The sequence below is a fragment of the Poecilia reticulata genome, chromosome 9 (genome assembly GCF_904066995.2).
Source record: "Poecilia reticulata chromosome 9, P_reticulata-male-v2, whole genome shotgun sequence".
In the NCBI taxonomy this organism is placed as follows: domain Eukaryota; kingdom Metazoa; phylum Chordata; class Actinopteri; order Cyprinodontiformes; family Poeciliidae; genus Poecilia; species Poecilia reticulata.
The window spans coordinates 14,078,095-14,097,224 of NC_088838.1; the positions used below are offsets into that span (position 1 = coordinate 14,078,095).

Here is a 19,130-nt window from a genome sequence, read left to right on the forward strand (position 1 = left end):
CTCTTTGTGTCCTTATCATATTTTCTGAGTGCAAAGCATTTAAACATTCATGTTGTACAAAGAGCTCTTTAATGCATTTAAAATGTTGTGTTTTTCATGTTTTGCATCAAAAAAAAAAAAAAAGCTGGAATAGCAAAACAAACAGGGTTTTGCTAGCCAAGTTCTGGGTCAAATATGGACTGAGAAAATTCTGTGTTAATTCATGAATAATTGTCATATATATATATATATATATATAGAGAGAGAGAGAGAGAGAGAGAGAGAGAGAGAAGTATTGAGTTGAATCCTCTCTAAAAAATTGAGAGGAAAAATACAAACAAAGCAACAGCAGAAGTTACAACAAAAGAAAAATTTGAAAGTTGCTAATTAGATCCAACGCAATCCATTACCATTTAAAGATTACATAAAACAATTGCACATTTCTCCCAGGGCAGATTTAAGAAAACTTTGAAGATAGTACAGGATTTTAAAGACTGAAAATCAAAGACATTGTGCAAAAAATATTAAAAAAATTTCACCCAGGGGTCTGTATTCTTCAGATTGACATGTCAAATAAATACTAACATAAAAACAGTGTAAAATAATGCTCTATACTCTATATACTGACACAAATGCCTGCATACTTTAGGTCAAAACATTCTTGTAGGCAGCCAACATTTTAATTCCAGTGCACCATGACAGACAGAGGTTTTAAAGTCAGATGGATAAATGAGCCACAGACGTCTCTACATGTTGAAGAAAACCTCTGGTTTTACTTTTTGGGGCTTGTATGAACTTGAATATATCTCGTAGTTTCTATACTGCATACATATAGAATAATTTCATAACAAATGTATTTATTTGTTTATTGTTCAAATAAGTCTAGTCAATATTACAATAGTTAGTTAACGTGTATCGGCGCAAAGTCTGATAAGATTGCTGCTGTACTTTTTAAATGACAACCTCTGAAGGATGCTGAGGTTCTTTCATAGACTTTGACCCAACATTTGGTTATGATTTTGTACATTATTTCCAAATTATACACAACACGGAACAGGGTTAAATAAATTACACAATTATTTTTTTTTGTGTGTGATCAAATAAGTAGTTTCATTTATTCTGTATTGTATAGCATATCCACATTTATAAAACGAAAGCTCATCTGCCATCTGTAGACGGAGTTTGAGAGTTTCAGCAACAATTGTACTCAAGGCCATAAATCTGTAACTCACTGTATAAAGTAAAATTATATAGGGTGTATAAACATAAAAATACTGCAGCTATTCCACTTGTGGAATCCCACAACGGTCCCTATTAGGAGCGACTTGTCAAGCTGTCAACCTATCCCTTAAATGGGTTCCCTTGCTGACTAAACGATGTTCCACGTGGGAAGGCTTGTTTCATCTGTTCACTGGCTCAAACAAAAAGAGCTGTTGTTTTCAACGACGACAGAAAGGATGTCAAAGCCGAACTAAAACGCCTTCATTTGTAAGAGAAATTAAAAAAAAAAAACAACTGAGAGGCAGTGTGGATCCAGTTTCGACATTCATTTAGAAACCACTGGCATGATAAACAAGGAGTAATATTTTACACAATTTCACGTTCTTTCCAAGGCAACAGTCATACACTTTCATAGGGGCTTGTCGATGACAGATGTATTTTTAAATGTTTACTCCTACACTCGTTTTTTTTGTTCCCCCTCAGAGTGAATGAATGTTTAAATTTGTTTCTCACAGATATTTTTTATTTTTTTTTTGTAGAAATATTTACATCTTCAGGCAAGAGATTAGCATAGCGCTGAGTCATGTAAATGTATACCATGAAACCGAGCGGTCTCAAATTAACAGCTGATTAAGAAAAAAATGTTTACAGTCTGTCGTGAATGAGGAGTGCTAAATTAAACCCTGCCGAATGTGTTATTGCACAATGTGGTTGATCCGCGGGATGGTGGGCTCTGGAAGAAATTACAGTCATTTCTGGATGAGCTGACTGGTCTGGGCTTTAGAGAATATACAGTAAAACTCGAAACGCTTGAGAATGTAATTAAAGATTTCCTCATAAGCTTGGAACAGTAACATCCTGTTTGATGTTTTGGCACATTTCCTTTGTATTTCATTATTTATCATTTTTATTTAATTGGAATAACACCAAGAAAAAAAAGTGCAACTTGTTCCTATTTAGGGCATGTCCACCCATTTTAACTTAAGTTTATATCTCCGACTACCTCCATCTGAAAAAAAATAAAACATAAAAAAAAAAAACACGTCAAAGAATACATCAGCGCTTTGTTCCAGTTGTCACTGCACTGACAGTATTTACATGAAAGTAAGTCCACATCCCACACACCTATCAAGCGGCTCTCCTTTTATCTGTTCCTGGCAATGCTGCAGTCCTTTTTAAATTATATTATACCCCTTAAAGTTTACAGCACATGCTGTTCTATTTCATTTCCCAAGACAGGGAATACAGATACAGCATTTGGCTAAGTGAAAACAGAAAGTGGGTCTGACCATGAAAAAAGAGAAGAATTCAATACTATTTTAGTTTCAACAAATATCCAAACATCAACACCGAATGTCAGGCTCACTGCCTGAGATTCTAAACTCTAAATAAATGAGTATACCAAGAGTTTCTTATATTAATAACATTTCATGGGTAAAAATCTATCAAAGGCCAAGCTAAGCTACCACTTATCCAGCAGGAACAGCCTTGGTAGTCCGTAATGCAATAATATAGTCTAGACCCCAGGAAAGACAACCCCAATATTTTTCTTTCTAGTTTTTTTTTTTTTAAATATATATTATTATTTTTTTATCCAAGAGGCACAGCAACGTTTCACAGCAAGTGAACCTGATAGGTTTCATTTGCATTTTCTTTTGAAATTACAAAATATGCTTTAACTCACTCCAGGAGAATGTCTCGGTTTGGCTTGACTCCACGGCTCCTTTTTTATACCTTCAGTCACTTACATCTCTATATATTTTAGATTGGACATGAATAATTTAGTGCTTAGCAGAGTGCACAGCAGGATCATTACAGGAAGCCAAGTTGTAAACAAACTCCAGTATTTGTACTGGGGTGATAATGAGAGTCTGATGGTGTTTCTGTGTAACAGTGCTTCACAAGATTATTCATCTCTTCATATTTTGCCATGTGACATGCACAAAGTTCTGTGTTTTCATTTGAATTTGATCCGATGTACCAACACAAAGAAGAAATTAATTGTAAGGGAGGGAGATAGTTTTCACTTAAAAAAAAATAAAAAATACAATCACAAGAGTGACTTGCAAATATATTCAGCTCCGTCTGTCAATATTTTATAATGAGACCTATCACTGTTATTACAGCTGCAAGTCTTTTTGTGTTTTGTCTCTTCATTGGGCATGTAAATTGATTTTTCTCTACAATGCTTTGGCAAAACTAAACTTATGTAGAGTATTGTTGAACATTTTTTTAAGTCTTGCCACAGATACTCATTTGGATTTAGGTCAGACTTTGTCTCGACCATTTGAAGATAATTCGAAAGCACTTTGACTTCGTGACTTTGACTTGGGTTGATGTCCAGTTACAAAACAAATCTCCATCCCAATCTCAAGTCTGTCACAGCCTCAATCATATTTTTTACAGGGTTATCCCATATCTCACTTGAACTCTGAATCAATATCTTTGTCACTGTTATAGTATGATACTCCAACTCCCATGCTTCACTTGTGAAAAATTGTTAAAGTCGATTTTTATGGCTTTCTTTGGAAAATGGCTTCCTTGTTGTGGTTCTTTATCGGACCATATTGACGACGGTGGCGAAGATGGTCGGCGGTGTCCCCTGGTTTGATTCCCGCTCTGTTGTTGTGTCCTTTGCAGAGACACTTCACTGGACACTGCTGGAGGTCAGAGGCACCAACAGGCAGCCGCGCCTCTGTCAGTGTGTCCCAGGGCAGCTGTGGCCAATATCAAGTGGCTTCCTACTATCAGAGTGTGAACATGTGTGTGAATAACTGAAAGTAGTCTAGAGCTTTATGAGATCCTATAGATTTGATAAAGTACAAGCCATTTACCATCAAATGCCAGATTTTTGTAGTGCATAACAGGCAGATTCACACACACAACTACCCCAGTTATTCGTTTTACTCGTTATGTGACTTTATTTATGGGAATCACAGTTTAGCAGTATATGCACACCTCACCAAAGACTATTTCTGAAAACATGTGATATAAGACATCATTCCTTCCATTTTGTGCAGCTTTTGCTGCAAAATACTTCCTGCCGATGAATCAAGTTTTGATTCTGTTAGTTTGTTGCTCACTTTTTGGTTAAAAAAATAAAAAAAATATCTTGCAGAGTGACTGATTATACAGTCGGCTTCCACAAAGGCATTCAGAATTGGCAGATGAAGTAAAGGTTCTGACATGTAGAATAGGCAAATAAACTCATCAAAATTCAAACTCCCTTTCTTCATACCCCCACCTCCTCAGTTCCACGTGAAAAAAAAAGGAAAACACACACACACACACACAGGATATCAGCAGTTCTCTCAGGGAATGTAAAATGTTGAAAGGATGTGTATGCAGGACACATCCACTTCATGCTGCATAATTTAAAAATATATCTGGGATTTTACTGGTGATAGGGCTAATGCAGGGGAACAGCAGTGGACAAACTCAGAGAAAATGAAAAAAATAACCACTAAAGCCTTTTTTGTAGGAGGGTAAAAAAAAAAAGAACTCTGACAGCATGCTGTCGATATTTGATGTTAATGCTAAATTATATGGTTGTCTTTCTATGCCGGTGCAATTTAGGTTTTTCAGACACAAACCCATCAGATGTGTGTATGTGTGGAGCGAAGTACTTAGCTTTACATCTTCAGAGCGCAAAGCACAATCAAAGTAGCTGGCAATCCTTTTTTGTCCCGTGCTTTTGCTTATGGTTGTCTCTTTCTCAGCATGTAAATAAACAAGGCTGTGTGCTTGAGGAAATGATTGGGAAGGCGTAAACAGTCTTGAACAGGAAATCTTGCTGGAGGAGCAGTTTTTTTTTTCTCTCTCTCTCTCCCCTTTAGTGAATCCTTATGGTTTCCAGTTTGTTTCCTCTCTTTACATACATCTAAGAGAGGAAAAGCAGAGGAGGCAGGTAGTGGAGCGGTTTTGGGGCCATGGGAATAAGAAGGCGGCAGGTAGCTGTAAATTTCACAGTTGATTAATGAGTCAGTGGGATGATGTCTCTTATCAACACTCTGCACATGGCTGAGAAAGAAGAAAGGTTTACCGAGGATAGCAATGCTCCAATCACAGATGGCTCCCATTGCTGTCCCATCACCTCTTTCTTTGCTCACCCACCTGTTTTTGTAAATGCTCTTCTTCTCTTCTCCGATGTGTTGCAGCTGATGAAACGCGTCACATCGCGTGAGATAGGGTTTTGTTTTGTTTTTTTGTTTTTTGCTTGGGAAAGTCGTGATACATCTGTTGTGGAGTTCTCAGAGTGTGTTTGCTGGAAGATCAACACAGGAACTGATGCAAAGTCTTGTAATGAGCTGGTAATATGACTTATGTCATCATGTAGAAGTAAAGAGTAGTCTATCAGAACCTAGCTTGGAGAAAAAAATATGTTTGAATATATTTAACTCTGATGTTTTGCATGAATCTGTGTTTAAAACAGTTTCTTGCAGGTCTCCTTGAACATTTCCACATTCTGTCCTTTGCAGCAACACATTTCAGTGAATTCAACTGGTGTTTTGTCTTGTAGATCAGTACATTAAAGAAGTCAACTTCTTGGTTCAGTCAAAATTTGTGATTTAATTTCTGCAGAAATAGATGTTCTGTTTAGGCCTCAAAGGTTCGGTAAAGGACATTAGTGATGAAACAACTAAATATAGAACAAAGTTAAGTAAAACATAGCGCTTTCATCTCAAAATTGTTACATTTAACATCCGAAAATGAAAAAAACAACCCGGAAAGACATGGTCTATGTTAAGTGACAGATTGGGTGTGTCGAGGTTTAATGAGAGAAGCAGCAAATTGGCCAACATGAACTCTAGAGGAGCTCCACAGCTCAGGTGGGAATTGCCCACATGGAAGTGATGCAAGAAGAAATTCGTGTTTTGAAATTAAACAATATATGATGTCAAAATATCTTTATATGATGCGTTATACACCTGTCACACATATGCCACAGGACTTTGCCACGTGTACTGGTCTTCGTTTTGTTGTTTTTGTTATTAAAAGTAATCAGCTTTTTTGTGTGCTTTTAAGAAATACCATTTAAACTTTGCCCCTGACTTCCTTCTAAGATATTCTGCCAGTGCTACATAAACAAGAAGCAGCTCAGTCCCAGAGGTGCTGCCTGAGTGTAATGGTTGTTTTTTGGTTGGAAATTACAAATCATGTTGAACTAACTGACATTTCTATTTTATGAAAATGAACTCCACTTTTCTCATATTTTCAAAGTATTAGCTTGTAATCTAATAAACACCTTAGCTAAAAACATATTTGCTATGTAAGCATGCTGTCAAATTCATTTTTATTCTCAAATGTCTTTATTTTCCAAAACCCCACAAACTTCGTTTTACTACATTGATATTAATAATGGTTCATTACAGCTTGGAGCATTTCTAAATCATTTTAAACCGTATTTCAGTGTAGCTTATAGATTTTACATTTTGCTTGATTTACAAACTTTTTTTTCTTCGTCCTTTTGATAATGCACACAAACATCTATGTTTAAAAATATTTAGAGCAAACTGTTCTGTTTCGTCCAATAGAGAAATATCAGAACTTATAGATTCAACTTTAGCTTGTGTCTAAATTAAGTTTTTTTTGTGTCTGTTTATTTCTCAGTGGAAAGTGCACTTTGCAGTTTGTTGGTTGTGTTCTCAACACAGGAAATATTTAAAGAAAAAGAACGCCCTGGTCTGATCTGAGAAAATGTAAAGTTTTTGATGGAGATACTCATTACTCTGAATCTACCATCTGCACAGTATTTGCAACAACATGCTGTGGGCATGAAATTGTACAGCAAGGACAGGAAAGCTGTCCTTACTGTAAGAGGTGAACATGAGATGGTCAAATGTAAACTTGTAATTACAGATATCAGTTTTTTTTTTTTCTTTCTGCAAGACATAAACTAATATTTGTAATTACGGTGAAATTGAGTCTACCAACGCATATTTTTGTGCCAGAAGAGCAGCTTTTACATCCAAACCTAAATACAATTTTAAGCTTAAACTATTTCACAAAAATAAATGTGCAAGAAGGTCAAGGTCAATATCTATGGCAAAGATGATCAACCACAGAAAAAAATTGGTTCTACAATGTATTGACTAAAAGTTTGAGACACATAAGCACTTTTAGTTTTTTTTTGTTTTGTTTTTTTAAGGTACAATGCAGAAATACAGAGCAGCAGAACAGGATCTGTGAAACAACAAAGTATTTATACTAACTACTAATTCACATTTCCAGCCTCTGGTTCTTTGTAATTATTTGTAGAATATTTTTGAATTCATAATTTTCCTTCCACTTTAAAATGATGTAGTTTATGAAAGTGACATGAGAAAATGTGAAAAGCGTCTGCAATGCTCACGTGTGTTAGCTTTTGTTACCTATTGATGGCATGCACTTATGGCTTTTAAAACCAAAGCCATACAAGCTCAGAACTGCACTTCTTTTGACACCAGGGTTCATAAATCTGTGCATAAACATAATAATATAGAGAAAGAAAAAAAAACATATTCCAGCAGACAAACAAATTTAATGTAATGGAGTTCCCCCACTGATACGTATAGCTCATGAGATTAGATATCTCTTTAATGTCAGAAAAAAGGGGGGGAAAAAAGAAATAACAGTTTGTTTTTTGTCTGAAGCAGTAAGCCACATTATTTTCTCTGTGGTTCATTTGTTCCAGAAAAGGTGTTAGTATTTTGTTTATAATGTGATAAACTCTCACTGGTTGACAGAACTGCACAATATTAGTGGCAGCTGTAGGAAGCAGAAGTGATTAGAAACAGACAAACGACGTAACGGAGGAGCATACCGCAAAGCACAAAGTATTAGTCTCCTGGGGTAAAATATTTGCTGTCTAAAAACAACTGTCAGTCTTGCTTTAAAAAAAAAAAAAAGAACCTGAACTGAGGCGGTTTTTTTCCTGCTGTGGCACAGAGCTTGAAAGCTTTTCTGTTTGTGTCCTTGATCCATAGGACATACCGATAAAACATTAGACCATGATGCTGCGTTGATGCTCCAGAGCGGGTCTGTCGAACTCATTTTCATTTCCAGCCACATCAAGATCATGAATGTCCTCAAAGGACTGGCTGTGGCAGAATGTATTGGAAAAAAATCACGTATTAACAGCTTGTTAGAATATTGTGCCTTTCTTTGGATTCAGTGAGATTTATTCTACCTTTATTTAACCAGGATAAAACTCTTTGAGATCAAAGATCTCTTTTACAGGGCTGTCCTGATAATGACAATATTTATAATATGTAACATCTTTTCACATTGGTGTAATTTGCCACTATATCATAGATAATGCTACCCAAAAGAAAAGCTGCTTCATTGTAAAATAATAATAAAAAAACATTTGTCTGTTAGCTTTTCACTGTGGTGTTTTGGGAAACATTTTAATCGGTTTTAGTTGGAGGTCGGTCATGATGTAACAGCATTTATTAATGAACTGAATAGGACCACTTTTCTTTGTGAAGTGTTTCATGGTCAAATGACTTTGATAACTGCGTTAGGTGATAAGAACACCTGGGAATTCCTTCACACAAAATGTTTTCAAGAAACAAAGTGTTCTGTCAAATCCTTCAAAAATGTTTGAATTAAATCCTTGAGGATTGTGAAGAATTGAAATGGCAAAATTGTATTAAATTTTTGTAAAACCGTAGCTGTCTTCCATAGAGAAAGTTATAGAAATGTAAAGTTAAATGACATCTCTGCCACAGAAGGACGCAACTTCTCAAATTGATTGTTCTTTGAAATTACGGTTTCTTTGTAACTACCCGAAACATGAACACAGTTCTCTCCCCCCAAGGTTAATACAAAATCCATCAATTCATTAATATCATTAAATTTCAAATTTGCATCAATGAATGTCTGAAAAATAGTGAATGGAATAATCTTTAACATAAATTGTAAAGACTATCAGAGCCGCTGTCACAAAGACATCTGTGGTTTCTGTGGAGACAATCTGAATCAAACTTCTAGAGACGATTCAGATCGGCTCCTGTGATGGCTTCACAGACAAAACGGTGCATCTACACAGTTTGTCCACATACGGCTTAATTCACGCATGTAGGGGGAAAACCTGAATATTTTAACATATTTTTGTAAGTGATAGGCAGAACACTAATATCTGCCTTCTTATCTACCAGGCTGGTTGAGTTGGAGAATCTGCTGCTGACAGCCATGGTTAATTTTGGTGCAGGAAAAGGAAAAAAAAGGACCAAAGCAATCTGCTGCAGTTCTGGCTTCATAAAAAACAAGTCGTACACGTTTACACATGTATGACACACACGGTCATATGTGTTCACTCACTAACCCGCAGCACTTCTTTTCTTTCGCCTTAATTTACAGTTGACATGCATCTTCTACTGTGATAAAATCAAATTAAAAAAGAAGATAGTTCCAGGGTCTTACAAACAGCAGCATCACTTACTGATTTAGACATCCCTATTTGATGTGATTCCCCCAATCAGATGTTGGTAAAGTTTTAAGTATATACGGTCATGCATGACCTAAAGTTCACTGTTAATTAAATTAGCAAAAAATATATTTATTTATTTTTGTCTGTTTGATGCCTTTTGCATCTCTTGCGTTTGTGATTGATGAGAGGATAACAGCGCCCCGTCACTGAAATAGATCCAAATTGCTCTCGTCTTCTGGAGCTGATTGATGTATTTAGTGCAATCTGCTTCATGAATCCAGAACGGAAATAAAGCAAATAGCACAGATTGCATGTGTTGTTATGGAAGAGATTGAACTGCTTTCCTTAGAGTGTGAAGTTATATTGATACCAAGAAACAAGAGGATAAATTTTTTCTTTAAATCAGTTGTCTGTGTCTTAGAAGTAACAATACAAACGTGTTTCATTTAAAAGAAGAAAATCCCAGAGATAAAAGAAGGTTGTGGTGAAAGTAAAAACAGAGCCCAAATACTCTTCGGGGGCTTCTTTGTATTGCGAGAAGAGTGGACAGCAGGAATGAACCAGACCACTTGAGATGTAATTCTTTGCTCCATTGAAGAAAGACTGGACATGTCTATCATCAGGACCCAAAGTGAAGATTAAAAAAAAAAGACAAGAGGTATTGAAAGAAAGGCATCAGCCAGAAAGAAAAAGTGCCGAAGAGAACAATGTACCGAGGGAGAGGAGTTGAGCTAGTGGAACGATATAGATTCTGCCGTGGCTGTACAACTTTGACTGGGTAATGCTCAACCCTCTGCATCTCGCATGTGGGACGGTTATTGATGGAGCCGTCATATTCGAGCAGAACATCTGTTATGAAATTCTTCTGTTCTTATTGGATTTGGTGATGGGATCTCTGGCTCTCTCCCTCACAGCTGTAGACTTGCTCCCTTATTGCGCCGCCACAGCCATCCAGGGGAATCCAGATACAGTATGTACCCAATACATGGTGCCATATGGAGCTTGGCACATGCATGCATTATTTCCCCTCACAACATTAAAGCCGCTGTTTACACATCCAGGTCTGGCCTGTAGTGGGAGTCTTTTATTGCTTTTCCTTCCCAGAAGAACTCTAGTTGCTAAACGTAAATATCACTCTTCCAAAACCCGAGTGCAAACACAACAGAAAAACACAGGAGTGGAAGCAAAAAGCATAGGTGGCATCATCAGTGGCTGCTGGTGAAATCCAACAGCAGATGGCTGGTGGAAAGGGTTTATGAGGGGTTAGATCAGGAAACTGGTTCAATCAAACAGAAGAACTTACGATAAAATTAAGTATAATAAATTATATAACATGGGGGAAATGATCAGGATTAAACTATACAAGTTGTCCAAATCTTACAGTGGCTTCTGGTCCCATGAATTGGGGTTTTTCGTCAACTGGAGGAGCTTTTGAAAGAGGGAGAAATGAAAGATGAGAGAGCGAGAAGGAGGGACAGCACAAGCAAAGTGAGGAGACAGAGTATAAAATTCACATGACAGGTCTGGTTATCTTGAATGCAAATGCTGGCTATGTGTTTGCTGGAGTGACACATTGGTTCTTTTATTGATAAATTGAGGGCCGCTATGCTATATTGCTACCAATACAGTGCTGGAGCCTGGGTAGAGAACTCTCACTAAAAGCATAGATGATGACAGACTGTTTAGAGCGCTCCTCATTATTCTTGCGCCTTCTGGCCCAGCACGTTTATATGTTTATGACGTCCAGGCAGTGAAAGATTCATTATTCCCGGTGTCCTTGGTAAATTAAAATGGTATGGGTGGATTTCTTTTGTTGTTGTTGGGGTTTTCTTGGGTTTACAGAGCTCCTAGAAATATGCTTTGGCTTTTTCCACTTCTGAATATGAATTTAAGGAGATGGCATTTTAAGATATTCTGCCAACTACACTACAAAACACGTGACCAGATATAAATCAGTTCATGTTAGATTGCCTGTCTTTCTTCAGGACTCTAAGTAGATGACTACATGATTTCCCATTATGAGGTCTAAGTATGGGAACGTTGCACAATAATGATTTTCAAAGTGTTTTTTTTTTTTCATGTTGATTAAAAATGTTGTAATAGTCCCTCTCATGAAACAGCCTCCAACTCTGATGGATTATTTCCTCACACTTGGATTTGTCTAAAAAGTGTAAAGTCTGTAGTCGCTGTGTAAAATTCTCTGCTACATCCATTTTTGTTGAAATGGCCACACTGTATCTCTGTGGTCTCCCTATGGATATAGGGACACAATGAACTGATATAGTCACACAATGTTGTCCATCAACAGAAATTGTTGTTTGATATACATTGCCTTGTGAAAGGATTTATATCCCTCAAAACAAATTCACACATGTATCTCAATGACAAATTTCTTAATGTAATTTACCCACTTTATTCTGATAACTCATGATTGAAATCTATTTCCAACTTCCAAATCAGCATTCTTACATGAGATCATAAGCTTTTTTTTTATTTTCTTCCCCAACACAAATAGATAAAAAAAAGAACATTAACCCTTTAAAAGGATGACACAATAATAGCTGCATTCATCTTCATCAGACTGGGAGGAAGCCATACAAAAAGGGCTCCTGATTAAGTACGCTACAATTTGTAGAACATTACACTCAGATGTGTATCAGTGTGTACAATGTTATAAGGTTGGTCTCTTTTTTGTTGAATACACTCATAAACAACTACAAAAGCCCTGACAAGCAAATTACTTCTTTTTTTTTTTACAAACTCATTTTCTAAGTGTGACCAAATTATCCTTTTTCTCACAATGTCAAAACTTATCTGCAAGTAAAAAAAACAATTCTAGATAAAAATGTTTCTAAGTTTTGTGTTTTATTAGGGACAGCATTTCTGGAAAGGTGTGTGGAGGGGGAATAATAAGTTTGTTGTGATCTACACAATCCGACCAACGGTGCTTCTCCATCAAGTCTTTCTGACAATGAAAAACATGCATATTTGTTAAATTGCTGAAGCCACTTTCTTTTTCTCTCCTAAAAGCCAAAAAAAGGGGGAAAAATGCTTCTACAAACCATTGCGAAATAATTAGTTGCTGTCACAAGTTTAATGAATTCTAACATGGCAGGAAGCCACTTGTGCAATAAGTCCATCCAACTATTTGTGCAAAAGTACCAAACTGGAAGAGACTTTTAAAAAAGCAACAACTGAGTAAAGTTGTTGGTTGTTTAAAACGAACTTAAAACCAGAGTGGGGGCAAAGCATGCCAAGGATCACAGTGTGCTAAAGTTAAAACCTCTTAGCAGAGGTGCTACATTAACTTCAGACCTTCAAACTTCATGCTCAGATGAGCTCAAGAATAGTGCATAGAGAGTTCATGGAATCAGTTTCCTTGGCCCAGAAAATGCATCCAAGTCTTACACCGCCAAATGCAAAGCAAAGCATCTGTTGTAGCAGTATATACCATGCCTTACTGGACTACAGAGCAGTGAAGACAAGTTCTCTGGGGTGACAAATCACAATTATTGCAAACTGCCAGATCTTGATTAAATGCAAAGTGCCAAGTGTAAAATTTGGTGGAGGGGATAGTAAATCTGGACATATAACTTTTATTTAAAAAAAAATGTGTTTGCATATTTATTAAACCTGTCATTATGTCCTGACATCATAATGTGAGACGGAACAAACACGCTCCTCCAACTCTGTTTATCCAGGACAGAACACAGCACACCTAATTCTCTTAAAAGAAGTAAAAAAATAGAAGTAGTTGATGAGTAATATTAACATCAACAAAAGTGAACATTTTAACTAACCAATATAGAAACAGGAGACAAAACTACAAGCGGCGGTTGACATTATAAAGATCAATATAACTGGTTTGTTTTCAATCAATGCTTGAGTTTCTTTAAGCTTTAGACAAAACTAAAACCCTCTGTCTGTATTCGGTTGTTTTTGACTAACCTGTGTATTCCTCTAGTTAGTACTGAGAGCACTGGGAGAAGGCAGAGTAACTTGTTTTTTGTTTTGTTTTTTTCCCCCACAGATTATCCATTTCATATCGTACTGTCAAAACATATTGATAATTTTTCAAAAAATACATAAAAAACATACTTTTTTATGAGGTATGTACCTTTTTGATTTTTACAAAAATTACATATCTCTACTTATATATATGGCATGTGAGGTTATTGCTCAGGCTGTTTTCTTCTTCCTTTAGTTTCAGTCTGGAAAAGAGTACCAATATATTTTGGACAATTCCACGCTGCTATTTTAATCAAAACAGTGTCTGGCGATGCCCCCTTCCAGTTACACTAAGCCTGCTTACAAATGCTGACAGCAGGGACCATAAGAACATTGATGAGGAAATTTGGCACGAAGAAACTTGGCCTACCCAAAGTCCTGACCTCAACCAGACAGACCACATTTGAGATGAGCCAGAGTGGAGACTGCGAGTTTGATCAGTGCCTCTCTGGTTTATGGTCAGATATTCCCAAAAAACAGATTCCTAAACATCGTGGACTGCTTTTTCACACATTTTAAAGATATTATACTTGCATAAAAGAAGTCAACTCGTAACCGCCGCCAGGATTTTGAGACTGGAATTCCAACAGAAATCCCAATACAGTATGTGTGGAGGTAAGCATCTAAATACTTTTGTCAGTAAAGTGTATAACTGAGACTGCTCCAAGGTGGAGAAACAAGGCACAACATGTAGATGTGCAACAATTGATCATCACTGCAAAGTCAAGTTGGAGGAATTTTCAAGCCCCCAAGCTGTGATGTTGATATGAAGGCATTGCATGTGAAGCTAGGAGAGGTCAAAACAAGTCATCTCCTGTTTTTACAGCTAAAGGAATATGAGAAGATTGCTGCTTCGTTTAGAAGTATGGGATATTCCTGAGAATATTTCTGTTAGCTTAACATTCTATCCCTACATCCGCTGCTTTTTTTTTTTTTTGGGGGGGGGGGGGGGGGGAGGGGGGGGGGTTAGGGAATGAGCGGGAAATGACTGCATCCTATCACACTCCATCATAAAAGGAGAAAAAGGCCTGCAGCAGCAAGTTAACAGAATTATAAACGTACAACCAAATAAGCAGAAGGTAGTTCAAATCCATGATTTTCAAAGTGCCGGAACACTTTAATAGCCTAAGCTGCATTCGCATAGATAATTTCATGTATTTGTTCAAAAAAGGTCTGAGGTGCACTCCTGGTCAAAATGTGAGGGTAAATGTTACAAGTATTCATATGTCATACTACTGCACAGTTACCTGCTTTTATTAGTTTCAGAATAAAAAAAGCAGAAAAATGAGTGCAGAGAAAAGAAATAGACCATTTCTTGACCAATGACAATAGACAAATTATCAGTTCATAAAATGTTTTAGACAGCTCGTCAAAATGAAAAAGATGTCTTTAAAGGACAGATTAGTAAATAACCCAACTGCTCCTGTTGCTCACTTCAAAACTGTATTTCTAAATGCTTAAAGCAAGTGTTTTTCAGCAGGCTCTTGGGAATGTCTTCCCATGGTATTAAGATGGCTTTATGATGAACATCCATGGTCTGGATGTAACTTTTTTGATTATTTATTTTTTTTACCTTTCATGAAATCCATCCTCAAACATTTTTGTGACACTTCGATCAAGTGGAAACCCGAGGTGGTCAAAGAGAGGAACAAACTTCTTCTGCAAAAAAAAAATACATTTCAAGAAGGAATCAAACTAAGGTATTGATCTTACCATGCTGGTATCGATTTGATGCCAATACCGACCTGGTATCAATATTATCGATATTTGGGATTGAAATGCTCACCTCTAGTAACAAGCATTACTGTGTGTGTAGTGTACATAAAGAAGCCTGCCTCCCATCTCAATCCAACAGTAATAATCAGATGTATTGAATATCCAGTAAATAAGAAGGAAAATAGATTATGTTCAGCCAGACATTTTTTGTTCTACTTTGTTTTCCTGTTTTTTGGGATACAGGCTATCAGACAGATAGTGAGGAAACCATTCCCAACATCAATGCATGACCACTGTGTAGCGACTATAACTCTAAACGGAGCTATTTTATATTTTAATTAAATGTTGTGGCACCAATAACCCAATTTCTTTTCATTGTCTGCACCGTCATGCTTACGGTCAGGAACCTAACGCTTATAGAAAAGAACAGTACAGAACTTTATTGTCCCACGGTGGGGAAATTCAGGTGGGCAAGCATCAAGATCAATGGAAGCATGGATATTCCAACATGTTGAAAAGTAAATGATATAAAATCTTGAATAACTGCACTGAACCATGAATCCATCCAATTTCTGTACACCCTTGTCCCTAGTGGGGTCAGGAGGGTTGCTGGTGCCCATCTCCAGCTATCGTTCCAGGCGAGAGGCGGGGTCACTTTGGACAGGTCGCCAGCCTGTCACAGGGCAACACAGAGACAGACAGGACAAACAACCATGCACACACACACACCTAGGGACAATTTAGAGAAACTAATTAACCTGACAGTCAGGTTGTGCATGCACAGGGAGAACATGCAAACTCCATGCAGAAAGACCCCGGGCCAGGAATTGAACCCAGAACCTTCTTGCTGCAAGGCAACAGCTCTACCAACTACGCCTCTGTGCAGCCCATGTGCCATACATACAATGTAAATAAAGCTACAAAAGAGGAAAACAATAAACCTTTGCAGATGTTTTTATATGCATGACAATGTTGCAACTATTAAGCCAGTTCAAAGTAAATTACTTTAACTATACTTTTTACACGAGTGTCATCTGAAACACTACTTTGAAATTTCAGTTTACATGGCACAGAGCACAGACTGAATAATAACAGTAATCCCGTTTTATATTGCACCTTCCATCACTGCATAAAATAAATATTTGCATTTGTCCAAAGCTTTTATTACATCCATATTCCTCAAAGCAATGAATGTTACTTGTGTCTATTTTATCCCATAGCTGTTCATTTTTTAAAAATATATACTTTTGCTCGATATGTAGCTTGCTCAAAACCTCATCCCTTTTGGTTCCTGAGGCACAGCTTATAAATGAACAGTTCATTGCAGGGTTTTTTTTCCCTTTCTGATGAGGTGGTGTTTCCTCTCATTGTGGGTTCTAACAAGGCTGCTGAGCCGTTTGCTACCCTACAACCAATTAGAAAATTACTCCGCATATGAATTACTATAGACTCAGGCTTCATCAATTACTCTAAAACAGAGCGCTTTGCTGCCTCAGCAGATTTGCTGTGACTGGGGTAGTGGCCTTATTTATTCCTCTGTGTTAACGGTTGTATCATCGCCAACTGCAAATAATATTAATGAAGTATAAATATTTAAGAGGGCTGCACAGCCACAACTAAAGGGAAACTTTTTTTTTTGAGAACTTGCAAATCGCTCAAGGAGAGCAGTCATCATAACTGAATTAAGTTGTTAGGAAATCAAACTGTACTGATGATGAATGAGCATTTAATTTGCAAAACAATCAAATTTTACATTCCGAGCTACATGAATTAACTTAAATAAACAAGACTGACGTGTTCAAATACCGAGAGCAATTTAGTGTCAGATTTGTACCTCAGATGGAAGGTTGCTGTAACTCAGTGGGAATGCAGACAGAGATTTATTTAGAAAATTGAACATCTCAAAGAGCTCCAGGAGACACCGAGGAGCAGTTCAAGGAATCTCTGCATGGAACAGCAAGCACACATGTGTGTGTAGCCTCATGTAAGGGAATGTTGATGCTTATATTTTTAGGTCTTTGCCCTGGGCAGTTGTGCTACCCTGGTTCTGTGCTTTACGTATGCATTGAGGCATACAAAGAGAGGTGAATAGTGAAAGGAGGTGTGTTAGGGATGCACAGAGAGAAACAGTGAATTCTGAAGGAGCTTACAAATGTGAGGGAAGAGAAGAGGAGATGTTGAACTTACAGTCTATCCCTGCCTCGCTCTTTCAGAGGTGAGCTCCAGGTTAGTATTCAGCAGACGGCGTCGAGCTGAAGAGCAGCACTCATTGACCAGCAGACCCCAACTCACAAGGACCCTGCAGGGCCCCCAGCAGCTGTGGGCGGACGTGCTGCACAAACCCGATGTTGGGTCAGAAACAGCGTCTCTTGTAACCACAGCTCAAGCTGATCTGCAGCACACAGAGAGCGAATAAGATGGACGGAGGAGGAAGTGCATCAAGGGAAGATGGAAGGAAAATGTTCAACTCTAAGAGATGATGAGTGCCGGAGTAAAAAAAAATAAAGAAATAAATGCAAGTGGCGGTGGGTGATTTCTTATAGACTGTGATCAGAGTGTGAGGCTGTGTATGCACAGAGTGGAAGTGTATAATGTATTCATGTGTAAGTTATTAAAGAAAGGCAGCACATGACAGATGGATATGAAAAGGAATGTGAAAAACAACTACAGAAAAGAAACTAACAAGTAGGCTGCACTTTTTTCTGTCTTGTATCTCAAAGTCGATTTCCTGGAATCTAGCTCACATTTCTTTTAGAATGTTGATGAATGTGATGAGCCCCATGTCTCCACATCTCATGAGGTGTGGATCTCTGCTACGGAGATGCACACCTCAGTTGGGATAATCTGTGGAAAGGACAACTAGTGTGAGCATCACAAATCTGATCTTCATTTAGCAAGAGCAGTGAAGAAGAGAAAGCCGTAGTAAAAGAAAGCCAATAGAAGTCGCGTTCAAAATTTCTCCACAAGCCGTGCTGGGGACAGTCCTAACATGTGGAAAAATGTGTTCTGGTCAAATAAAACTAAAGCCAAACCATTTGGAACAACTTGCAAAATACAAAATGTGGAACAAAAAACATTATTCTGAAAACGCTTTTCCAAAGTAGCCTGTAACAGCAGCGAGAAAATACTGTGGGGACAGAGTAACCTGGTCATAGTTGAATGGAGCTAAAAGGGCAATCCTTAAAAAAAAACTTTAGAGTTGCAAAGACTCAACTGTCCAAGTTTTTTCATGATTGGAAATATTTTTGAGACAGTCATATTTTCCCGTCTTGTAAGCTGGTGAAACATAGAGGAGCCTTATTTCTTATTTCAGCTACTGCTTGGCAGTGTGTCTGGGGAAGGGCAATACTTTTTACTCTATGCACCACACAGACTCCATCCACTCTGGCACTTTCTCTGGCATTGCAGTGAAAGGAATTGAAGCCATAAGAATGATGATAATGGAAAGTTTGGCAGCTTAGTATGCTAGAGAGTGATTGTAGATTCCCCATAATCAACTGAATAACTAAACATTTTTTCAGAAAACTAAAACAGATACAATTGTGTAAAATGAAGTGTTTATAATTCATTTTCAGTACTTAAGGAACATAAATTTTACAAATTAGAATTCCTAAAGTCATTAAAGGGGTCATATGCAAAATCCATTTCTATGGCCTGTTATGGTCTGGCTCTTAAACCATAACAAATGAAAGGGAAGCAATGCATGGAATAACTTAAAAAGGAATTTATTTAACAAAAGTCATAACTGGTTGGGAAAGAAAGGGACAAAGGGACAAAGGGAGAGAGTGGCAGG

At 37.3% G+C, this 19,130-nt stretch overlaps 1 long non-coding RNA gene across 1 annotated transcript in view; it reads right to left on the reverse strand.

The window, feature by feature from the left end:
* Positions 1–14,594: 14,594 nt before the first annotated feature.
* The window catches only part of LOC145552779 (uncharacterized), a 28,592-nt gene continuing 24,056 nt past the window's right edge, over positions 14,595–19,130 (reverse strand). Inside the window, exons 2-3 of the long non-coding RNA XR_014088887.1 lie at positions 17,525–17,729; positions 14,595–15,280 (exon numbers count right to left, since the gene is read on the reverse strand). This is a non-coding gene — a long non-coding RNA (uncharacterized LOC145552779). The remainder of the gene's footprint in view (positions 15,281–17,524; positions 17,730–19,130) is intronic.